This window comes from Paramormyrops kingsleyae, chromosome 25 (assembly GCF_048594095.1).
Source record: "Paramormyrops kingsleyae isolate MSU_618 chromosome 25, PKINGS_0.4, whole genome shotgun sequence".
Classification (NCBI taxonomy): Eukaryota; Metazoa; Chordata; class Actinopteri; order Osteoglossiformes; family Mormyridae; genus Paramormyrops; species Paramormyrops kingsleyae.
In genome coordinates, this window is record NC_132821.1 from 25,397,680 (window position 1) to 25,409,857 (window position 12,178).

A 12,178-nucleotide genomic window follows, 5' to 3' on the forward strand; every position below is an offset into this window, starting at 1 on the left:
CATTTGTCCAATGAGAGTTTTTGTACTTGTACTTGATTGCTAATAATTACCTGATCACTGTCCAACAGCAAACTGCCCCCATGAATCTGGAAATCACCATAGTTCCCTCGAACAAAGCAGTGCCCTACATCCAGGCCACAAAAAGCACTTCAAATACCACGTCAACCTCTCATTTTAGATTTTTTTTAACAGTACATATATTTCTTAGCATCACCAAGCTAATAAATGCATGTACTTCTCAGTGAATGCAAAGGTATGCATTAAAATCCCTAAACATTTAGATTCCTAGCTATACTCTAAACCAAAGCAAAATTCACCTTTACACATCAAAACACACATACCTTCCTTTATCTGGAAATCTTTAGATTTTTGTCCCAGTGGTCTCCAGTGTTTACAAAATTTCCAAGGGTCACAAAATTTTTTATTTTTTTTTTTGGGGGGGGGGGATCGATTGGAGCCCATTATTTTATTATGTGACTATGCACTGGCTGTAATCCACGTCGCATAATATATGGGGTGTATTGGCTCTTGGCTCAATTCGAGACAAAGTCTGCACACACATGCACACGCATCTACCTGTGTGTAACAGTTTTATTACCTTGTAAATAGTCTGTAGGGTTTGCAAACCCCCCCAGTGCTTCTGATGTAGCTCATTTTAAGGTTTACAATCGCATAATATAGATTTGGCGTAAGATTTCTTACGTGAGTGTGAGAGTCTGAAAGCGTGAGTGTTACGCCAGATGTGTGATACCTGGCAACCCTGGAAATATGAGGTGTGCTCTTGAATTTATGCGTCAAATCATAAGTCCGATCAGTTGTCTGAAGGATGTCTTGTCGTTTGTGGTGTCAGGTGATGATACAAAGCCGCCGGGCACCAAACGGCAGTCTGAATTCCTCGGCCACCGTATCTCTGAGATGCTAAGCTAATACACCATGCCAAATGACAGCTTTGAGAGCAAAATGCACTTCCGTCTTAGTCCTGCCTATGCTGGCTGACCAGAGCGATAACCATGCCCACTAGCTGGAGACTGATGATACGGTTCACGTTAGCTAGGGAGCGAGCTAGCAGGATCTGTGGAAGATCTGTGGGCATCTTGCCAATTTATCTCCCATGGCCACCACCCCCTCACCCGGGACCCGCCCCCTCCTTGGCCGCTTTCAGTTTGTTCAGGCTGGGCCCCAAAAATAGATGGCCTTTCACGTGGAACCCGATGACGACAGAAGTCTCGTAAAAGTGACGGCTCTGTGTTACTGTCTGGCTGCCATGGCAACCCAGTGCGTCAGGGGCTGAGGTCCTGTCAAACGGGCCACTAATGAACACTGTCCAGCATCACCCCAGTACTCTAAACAGCATATACAAGCTCAATAAAGTGTAGCAGCAACGACACCTTGAGGACATATCTGGAACTTTTTAATACATGACAGCATAAGAATAGTATTCACCATCAAATTTTGAGGTATTTAAATGTCTAGAGGTATGGGGCTTGCCCCCTGGTGGGGTGCAAAGGAATTGCGGCGGGCGAGTTGGCACAAGTGAGGGGGAAAAACAGAACTTGTGGAGGGTTTTAGGTGGGGGCAGAGCTATATTAAATCCGCAACCTTTTAAAATCTAAAAAATAATATAAAGACATCATATGATGCTAACGAATGAAAATTTAAATGTGTTAGACAGACAGACCCCACATACGGAATACGTCACTGCTATGGCTAATGACGCAATGAAATTTTACCGCGGGAAAACTGTTTAGCGTAATGGATGTCAGTCCATTAGGGGACACCTACGCATCCGCAAGCCGTGAAATTTATATGCTTTTTGGACTGCGGAAGGAAACCCAAGTGACAAGGAGTGAATATGCAAACACCACACACACTGAGCGAAGGCGGGATTTAAACGCCCAACCGTGGAAGTGTGAGGCACCAGTATTACTAGCTATGCCGCCCAGCACGTGCAGCACTTTCCTGCTGTGTGAATCAAATCGCTTACAAACGGCTTCTACCACATAAGCCTAATGCGCCAATTTTTCATGATTACCACTAGGGGGAGCTCAAGTGTTACAATTCTACATTTACTTTAATATATTACTGCGAGCCCAGGGAAAATCGCGTCCCTTCCTTGATTTTTGCAATGTCATCATATTAAATCTTCTTACTCTTTTGCCTGTTTTTTATTGTGAATAAAAATATGATGCAGTAGTTGATGTAGTTTCCATTGCATTTGTGGTAACAAAATTTCCAGCTCGGATATTGAAATATTAATTATTGAATATTTAAAAATATATTTTAAAGCGACATGACCTTGACCGGCATATGCGGATGGAATATCGCTGGACGGATGGATGGATGTTTAACGTATTCTCCAAACCACTTATCAAGTTGTCATGTATATCCATCCATCTGTCCATCCATCCGTCTTTTACACTGTCAGAAAAAAGTACCAATTCGTACCTTTGAGGATACAATTACTTGTCACTAGGTCTGTACACTATAGGGTCCGCCAATTGCACCCTAGTTGTAGGTAAATGTTGAGGGTACATTAATGTTATTTGTACTTTGTGGTACATAACTATACTAGGGCTGTACCCTATTTCTGACAGTGTAACTGCTTATTGTGGTCAGGGTCCCATGACTGTAACGTAGCCTGGGGTACACCCTGGATGGGATACCAGTCCATCCAGTGGCGCAGATAGGATTTTTGAATTGGGGGGGACCAAGGATATTTTTTCCTTATGCAAAGACGGCAGATGCTGTTTTTTGTCCTGTAAGTAGTGGGGGCCGGATCGAGGTCACTCTGAATCCGAAGGGGACCCATCCCATCCGTCCCTGGTGCTAACTGCGCGCCTGAGTCCATCACAGTATTTATAAAATACACCTCGCTTGTTAAATCATCTCAAGTTCTCACGACATTGGTCTTTGCTTTTGAGTGATAAATGTCTCTTACCAACCTTCGCCTGCACCAGTAACCGCAGTGCACTGTCCCTGAAACAATATCCTCCAAGCAGAAAGATAAATTATGTCATTGTCACTTTCAATGTCATCATATGGCAGTAAAGAACAACCTGTTCGGTTTCCCTCTTGCCTCGGATCAAATGTTAGGAGAATTCAGCCTCTGGAAATCCCCGAGAAGGAACCAGGGGTTGCTGTGAGCAGAGGTGACCTCACTGCAGAGGCTGAGGTGCCCCTGCTGTTTGCTTACCCCCCCTAGCAAAAGTGTACCGTGCGTGCTCAGGATTACCGCCAGTCCATCCCAATCCTTACCAATCCTCACTAATCTCCAGGAGCCACCTGCGGACCCGAGTCCCTGAAGCAGGGTGGGGTGGGCATCTGGGGAGGAAAATCTACCGGACTGGAACAGAGGAGCTCCACAGGGACCCCACAGTTTAGGGGGCAGGAAAGCTCTTGGGACTTGGGGAGTACAAGTGTGAGAGCTGGCTGCAGGGAGGCAGGCCAGGCGTAGCACGCAGAGTCATACGGGCGGGAGAAGTGTACGCCTGCTCGCGTGAAGAAGGAGCCATTTCGGTCCCGGACGGGATTTTGTCGGTAAGTGTTTTTTTTTCTCCAGCAAATGCTGTTTGTCAGTCAGCCTTTTATGTGCTTCGGCGCTCACAAAGCACAGCGGGCTCGCACTATCCGTCTCCTCTCATTTTCCGGAGATCGGGGATATGCGCGGAAGTTAAACAGGAACGTCGCTACTGTTATTTATTTATTTGTTGCCGGAACCACCGCCTTCCCGTTTAACTAAACTCGGAGCCGCCCTGCCACGTCGCTCACACCGACCGGACCGGTGCACCGGGAATAGAAAGAGAGCGACCGGACTCTATTCCACCTGAAAGCCAAGGACACAGGTGCATGCAAGAAATAGACACAGATAAAAAGGGAGTATTTCTCTCTGGGAATACATCCAAGACTCACAATTAGTCATGTGTTTCCAGGCACACAGAGTCACCAGAAGTTTGGAACAGAGATACCTGGAGGCGCTAACTAAAGTCACATGACAGAGAAAAGGGATTGTATTGGTGACTGAACAAATGAGCTACGACTGAACTACTAAATGCATGAGACTGTATAAGCAACGTGAATGTAATTAAGTAAAATCCTTTTGATTGATCGTGTGCACTAAACTGACAATTCGCCGTAAATATTGCGCATGAAATTAAATATAATTTAAATCATTTGATCAATGTATCATACAACTCCCATCCATCTTCTGTTACCCACTTATCCTCTTGGGGTTGGAGTCTGGAGCCTATCAGGCACAAGGCAGGGAACATATACTGTACATACAACTCAGTGTATAATTTTACACTTAGCTGACATGCAAGTCGGATGTAGGTGTTAGTGGTTTTGCCTGTGAGAACATCAGTAACCTCCAGTAATGAAAAGGCCATTCTGTGGAGGGATGCTGTTAGGCAGAGAATCGGAGCATCTCGTTAAAATTAAACTAGGTTTTTATCCACGGCTCTTAGCTTGATTGCTGACCGCATCCGCACAGAGAATACAGGCTTTTTAAATAATTTAATTGCACGTCTGAGGCTAATAGAAAGCTTTGCACCTACACCGCCAGGACCGCGTAAATGTGTGCCTCATTCAGGACGGACCAACTTTATTATTCCTGAGTTTTACTAAGCTCAGTGTTGCACCAGGAGACGAATACATCAGCAACAAAAACTCAGAGCCCCTTGCCCCTCCCCCTCGAGTGATTTAGCATTCTTTGAACACTGGGGGCTTCCCGTGCCCCAAGATCAGTGACCTCGATTTTCTGGTGTTACACCAATGCCAGACAATGACATTTAAAACAGAGCTAATAGGCACTCTATCCACAGTATGCAAATGCAACAGTAAAACAGGAGTCTGTTACACTGCTAGATATTTGTGGTTCTTATATTTAGGTTTTTAAAAGAGCCAAAGACGGGACTTCAATAAAACAATAACTGTGAATGTACATGTGTTTCAGAATAATGGATTATTTTGTTACGGGTTTCCTTCAGTTATTCTGCTTGCAGTTATGATAACTGCAGTGGTGACATCCCATCCAGGGTGTACTCTAGCCTTGTACCCTAGACTGCTTGGGATAGTCTCCAAGATCCTTCATGACTCTGATTAGAACAGGGGTGTCAAACTCCAGTCCTGGGGGGCCGGAGCCCTGCACATTTTTGGGTTTCCCATCTTTTAACACACCTGATTCAACTCCTTGCATCTCCTTGTGCTAATTACCACACAGTTCTTGAGCTGAATCATGTGGTGGAAAAGGGAAAGAACTAAGCTACACAGGGCTCCAGCCCCCCAGGACTGGAGTTTGAGACCCCTTGACTAGAATAAACAGTTGGAATTTTTTTTTGGTTGTGTTTTCTTGAAAGTTTGTAGATGTTTGGATTGTGCGTCTAAACTCAAGGTTCAGAGAACAGTTGCATTACAAACAGCTGCTGTGTCTGTCGGATGAGTCCTTGAGCAAAACCTTACTGTTATAACAGAGCTATGTGAGTGTAGTTTATAGGGAGGCTTAACACCAGCCCAGAGAAAGCTAAAGAACAGCAAAAGAACAACCAAAGAGCAGCCCAGAAATAGCCACAGAACAACGAAAGAGCAGCCCAGGAAAAGCCACAGAAAAACCAATGAATGATCCAGGAACAGCCACAGAATAACTAATAAATGATCCAGGAACAACCACAGAACAAACAATGAATGGCCCAGGAACAACCACAGAACAACTAATAAATGATCCAGAAACAGCTACAGAACAACCAATGAATGACCCAGGAACAGCCACAGAACAACTAATAAATGGCCGAGGAACAGCCACAGAACAAACAATAAATGGCCCAGGAACAACCACAGAGCAATTAATAAATGATCCAGGAACGGCCACAGAACAACCAATGAATGACCCAGGAACAGCCACAGAACAACCAATGAATGGCCCAGGAACAGCACAAGGACAACCACAGAACAACCAATAAAAGGCCCAGGAACACATATTATTTTCAATAATGAAGTGGTTCGTAGTGCAATGAATTAGGGATTTATGCCCAAATTTGTTGTGGATTCGAACCCTCTCACTGGCAGAGAAACATCACCATTAGGTCCTTTACCCCACCTGCCCCAGGGCCACTGGTTCTGACTAACCCTGTACTTGGACCCCAGTGTGCTCTCACTGTATATACACGTGTCTGTGTCTCTAATGGAGAGCAAGATGGAGCTTGTGAGAACTACCCACTTTCCCCAAATTGATGAATAAAGTACTACAGGGGTGTGATTTGCATTGAATGGGGGTTGGGGTCCTTTTACACACTGGAAAATTCCTAAGGCTGGTAATCAAATATTGTTCTCGTCGCTGTCTTTCACATCCTGAGATTTCCTACACTGCCACAGATATTTGTTTTCCAGATCTTTTCAGAGGGTGGCGTTTCAATGGATCCCATGCTGAAATGCTCGGTGACAAGTTAATGCAACCATGGGGTAAGTCGGAGTGACCCACAGAATGTCACTGTCAACACTTAGGTAAAAATTACCTAAGAAACTGGATCACTGCGTCTGTTGGCAACATACTATGTGTACAAAACATACCCACAAAATATTATGTACACATTCAGTATTTCGATATTCTACCTCCACTACAACTGAAAATATAATATTTTATGAACATTTGTGCTGATTATTAACAAGATAGCACTGATCACTAAATGTGTTTACCCCAGGTCAATGAAAAAGCTCTTTAATAACAAAATTGAGTAGATATTTTCAAAAGCATCAAAGAGAATAATCTTCATGTCTGGAATTGACGAGGTAACCCTGTCTTACTTTTCCCCAAGCAACTCAACAGAAATGCAAATGATCTGCAAATTAGCAGCCCTTTCATCCTATTGGACCCAGTCCCACTGTGATACCCCAAGGGGCGCGTGGGGTTTACGATCCCACCGCCATGCAGGAGCCCCAAAGTGGATTATTCCTGGCAAAAAATTCACAGTGCGCTAGAGATTAAAGGCTTCGGATCAACCTTCAGATTTCAAATCCAGGCTGCTGGTGTGACTCCCAGCTCCTCGCTGAATAGGAGCTACCTGCCTGTCATGTGGGATTTACTCTCATTTTACTGGAAAGTCTCGCCCCAAGACACGCTAAAGCCCGATTTCACTCAGTCGGGATTTGATGCTCTTTGTAAAATTATTAGATTGTGATTTCAGTCCTGCTACGTTTTACAGATCTTTACAAGAAAGTATACTGTGAAATATGTAAAAAAAAAAAAAAAAAAGGAGAAATCGCGGTTAAATTCCAATCAGCTTTGATCTTCATTTACTCTTCATCTCTCTCTGGGGATATAGGCAAGAGTGTCAAGTTTGGTATAGATGGTACAGATATGTCCCTACCAATATTGTGGGAATACCGTGGGTGTTTGGGGAGGTATGGGGTCGGGGGTTGATTTGATGTTGAAACCTTTAGATACAGAATATTGGTTCTGTTGTGGTTTAGTGCAGTTGGTGTGTCTCTGAAGATCCGTATTATTTGCAGCTGTGCAAAACATAACAAAATACCTGTGCCTTCTAAGACTTTAGAGAGAGTTTCATTCACACTGGAATGCCAAAACTGATTTCTCTGACAGAGCCCCGGAGGCCGATCAGACTGTATGTCTGAAAGATAATTGCTGACATTTCCTGCCTCCTCAAATTTCACATGGAAACAATCCACTGTTCGGTGTCCCCGATGTTGTGTCGGTGTGTTACATTACTGAGCGGCACCCTAACACAAGGACGTCACACCCGATGAGCCTGGCGAGGAAGGCGCAGTGAAAGGACGACCAGTGAGTCACGGTCCTGACTAGATGCAGCAATGCTGAACGGGGTCTGACAGAAGGTGGGTGTGGTCAACAGGGAAATGCGCTTTGGCCTTTTCTGGCCACAGGGGGCAGCATGCATCACTTGTACGGTCACCTGCACCTAAAGATGAGCTAATACCACTGCATATGGATTAAGCCAGAATTCGGACCGTGTGTTATTGTTCAGTGTGAGGAATCGTGGGAAACCCGATGTGTTTGCGCTCCCGTTGGTGCACTTGTGGCATTTTGTTCATCACTGGCATCTGAATAATTTTCATGACTGTGTTCTAAGTGTCATTATAACTTCCTTATCAGTGTTTTGGAGTCTTTTATATATATATTTTTTTTTTGCTCCTAAAAAGGAAATTTAAATAACTTTTTGTCTGAAAGGCCTTTCATTCGCTGATGCATAATGTATAGTTGCTGTGGCAACAGCCTCCTTTTGGAAATAAATGACTGAAGCGAGTTCCCGTGGAAACCAGTGCCATGCTGAGAATCCGATGGCTCAATAAGAGGTGAACAGAATTGGAATGAGTTAAGTTACTATGGCGCTAAATGTTCACAATTCATGTGGGAAAATGCGCCACAAACGCGTAAGGCCTCGTCTGGAGGGGACTCATTCAACAAATAACACAATAGTGGGAGAGACCATTCACTCCTTTCCAAAAAGTTATATCCCGTAAATATTTGGTCCTCTTATTAATTTAAACGCAGTCTTTTTACCCATGCACAAAAAGCACTATATAAATCAACGAGGAGCCGGAAACAGCACATTTATTTAATGGATACTCCATTGAAGAAGGTTACTTACCTTATGTGTGTGCTTAGGTTTCAGGAAGTGTTAGGCCTACTTTAACACCAACGCGCGATACGAATGCAGTTAATATTTGCTTATTACACTTTACCATACTTAAAAAGCATTATTTTAGCTTCTCAATTGCATACTTTCGGAGACATACATCAGCCTGGACATTTTAAATTATTTAACTCATACTCTCCATTGCAAAAGACCTCAGTATAAGATCCTCTGAACATCAGATAACTTTTCACAAGTTTATGTGATAAAATTTAAAAACTAACATTAAAATATAGTAGGGTTGACAAAATATGTGGGAAAAACTATGGAGTTAAAGTTTTGGGATATATCATATGTTCTGCAGTCAAGAGCTAATGCAATTTGATGTAGATGTGAATACATTTTGTCGGCAGTGTAGGCTAATAAAATCCAGGAAACAAAGGGCAGATGCAATTCGTTACAGTGCCGTGCGTAAAGGATTTACAGCGGGTGGCATTTTGAAAAACCAGAATCCCGGCGGGCAGAGCCGGTCCCTGGCTGAACCATAGTCATCGCGGCTGCGGTGAAGAGCGCATCACTCCCGCGGTGAGCCCGGCTGACGGCGCACGGCACACGACACAGACCGCCCCTCGCCGGCCCGAACTGTTCCGCCGAAGCAGCCCCGATACGGCTCGTCGTTAGTGCCCAGAAAACGTGAGTATGCGGGGGCTGCGTTTTATTCCTATCCCGAGCGCGACTTGTCTGTTTGCTTGCGAGTTGTGCAATGACAAGAATGCGCGCATAAATGTGCTGCCGGTTAATGCTTTAACCTTGTAATTAAATATTTGCACAGATGTGAGGAAACAGGGCGGCCTCGTTCCGTTGCTTTGATAACCTGACATTAATCACGGTTTCTGTTACATCCGAGGGCGGATAAAATAATGCGGCTCGGTATTTTGACTTGTAAATCACGCTGGAACAGCGTGTGGAGCCCGTGGATTTGTAGCTGCGTTTTTTTGTTCTGAAATGTTTTGGTCCGCAGTAAAAATAAATCATTTAAGTAAGTTGTAGTGCACGGTATTGGATTTCTGCGTAGTGCCGTTTAATAAACACGTTTTACGTCGCATGTGTTTTAAAACATTTTTGGTATTGTGTTGTAGCCTACATAGTGTCAGTGGATGACATTTTGATAGTTTCAATCGTCACTTTCCTATTTTGACTAGTAGGCTAAATACTTAGCTGTAACCTTTAAGCAGTTATTTACGTACTATATAATAAGGTGCATATAAAGATACTCCGTATAAGATATATTTAATACCCGTTAAATTCTAACAAAGATATCGGTTATTAGGCTTAAATGCTGCGTACTTTTACATTAGTCTTAGCTTTATGATATACCAAAATGGGATTTTATTTTAAGATTCTAGAAATTAATTATAATCAAATACGTGTGCCTGACGTAATCAGGCGGGCTACTTTTGGCGTATTGACTCATCCCTTTTATTTTTTTAAAACGTTATATTTTCAGCATAGGTTGTACCATAAATCACTTCGATCGACCTATATTTTGAGTAATTTGTTTTTTTTCCGGAGGAAGTTGGTTAATATAACGTGGACGATTATGCGGGATTTTAGGACACACGTGTCGACATCAGTGGCTGATGTCACGGATAGGGACACCGCGGTGACATTTCGCCCAAGTCTGACTAATGACGGTTTGACAGCAGTGTACTTTGATATTACCTTATCAGTAGGTGCCCTTCACATATGCATATGGTGGTATATACACGTGTAAATGTTCACATCAAGAAATGCTGATCGTTGAACGCTTTCAAACTGGAGTGACGTGATTTGATAGTGTAATTTCAGAAGGATTTGGTTCAATATGGTGAGCTTTTGGGAAGAAAATCATTCTTGCATGATTCCCACGTTGATCGAGCATCAAGGTTTATTTTTAAAATGGGTTACTAAAAGATGTACTAACACAAACCATCTGGGGTCTGAAACACAGCAGTAACAGGTTGATTAGTGATACTTATGCTTGTCACGAAGTCATTGGTTTAAAAGCGACTAACGACTGAAATGGTTGTGTTGTGTATAAAGTCAGCCAAAATGGGGCGCCCTGCCCCATGTTAAGCTTTAATAATGCACACCTGTGCCCTCAATTACGATTTTAGCTTGAACAATGATTCACAGGCAAAACGGTGTCATAGCCTGCCGCAAAGGAGAGGAGGCAGAGCCGAGGCGCTCTTCCTGAACTGAGGATGACATGGCTGTGAAGGGTGAGGTTTTCTGCGTGGTTATTTATAGCACCGCGCAGATGGAGGCGGCGCAGTCTCGTTCCGTCTTAATTTATTTAGCAGGCCTTGTGGCATTTGCATGGTGTGTGAAGCGCCCCTCCGGTGCGCCGTGGTGCGGTCCAGGGCAAAGACCCGTTCTCAGTACTGCAGTGCAGCTCGTGTGCCTGACGGGGGCGCTAATGACATCATGAAGGGGGAATAATTTTGCACGTCTTTGATAGAAAATGAGTGTGCAGTTCAGGAAAAACGTATAAATGCAAGGGATGTTTTTTTTTTCTTGAGACTTATGCTGAGGGCAGGATTAGGTGTTAGGTTTTGCTGTTAATGCTTTTTACAATTTATTTTCTCAATGTACCCACCAACTATAAGCCTATTCCCTGTATCCTGCCGCCCGTATTGAAAGTAGCTTCCTGCGTCATCCTGCCCCCAAGCTGAGGGCCGTGTAAAAATGCTGACAGTGTATGTTTGTATGTTGCGGGTTTCGCACAGAGGGAAATAAAAAAGCGGTGAGAATCAGATGACATTAGGTCGAAATGATTTTATCTGTGGTATGAGGGAGCTGGTGCTGTTGTACAACAATGTACAACAGCAGAATTGCGGTTTTCTTAAATAGCTGAGTGGCTATTTTTAAAGGGGCGCTATTCCCGGTCTGCCCAGCAGAGTGTGCTAATGTCTTGTAAATAATTTCCGTTGGTGAATCTGGTTTGATTGACTCCTAAATGCCTGGAATTGCATATGCTTGTACAGTCTCTCGTCCAGCTTGTCATCTGCTTTGTGTTTCCCGGGAAAAATGCCAGGCTCATTGTGATGAGTAGTTATGTATGATGGATGGATGGATGGATTCTTCATTTGAGCCAGTATATATTTTTTCTTTTATAAAACACTAGTGCCTTTGTTTCATTGACTTTTTCAAGCTTATAAAATTATATTTTTATAGGATATGCTAAATATTTTGCTTCCAGATTGATCTGAATTGAAAAGGTCATGCTTGCGCCGATTTGAAAGTTTGTCTTAACTGGAATGGTGTTCCTAGCATATAATCAGGCTAATGTTAGGTTAGCGGTGCCCCATGTGTCATGGTTTCCGAAAGCCGGCATTCTTGTCCCTGTCAAACTGGCGAGTTACTTGGTTTGTTTCTGGGAAGCCGGCACCGTACTGTTGTTGGGAGCAGCGTGTCTGCTGCCGCAGGACGACGTCATGCGGGTGAAGGTTTCCGCTGAAGTCCACCAGGTCACGGCCTGAAGAGCCGGGTGACGGTCCTCTCAGATCCGGAGCAGAAGTCATAGGCTTCTTTGTTAC

General features: G+C 43.7%; 1 protein-coding gene across 3 annotated transcripts in view; it reads left to right on the top strand.

Moving 5' to 3' along the window:
- Window positions 1-3,168: 3,168 nt before the first annotated feature.
- trim2a (tripartite motif containing 2a) overlaps window positions 3,169-12,178 on the top strand; it is a 34,144-nt gene continuing 25,134 nt past the window's right edge. Inside the window, exons 1-2 of one of the 3 annotated variants that reach the window (XM_023799270.2) lie at window positions 3,169-3,537; window positions 6,382-6,453. The gene's annotated coding sequence lies outside the window, so the exon portion shown is untranslated. Of the gene's footprint in view, window positions 3,538-6,381; window positions 6,454-9,075; window positions 9,294-10,764; window positions 10,862-12,178 lie in introns of those variants that run through there. The other 2 variants (XM_023799268.2, XM_023799269.2) reach the window with 2 other exon arrangements.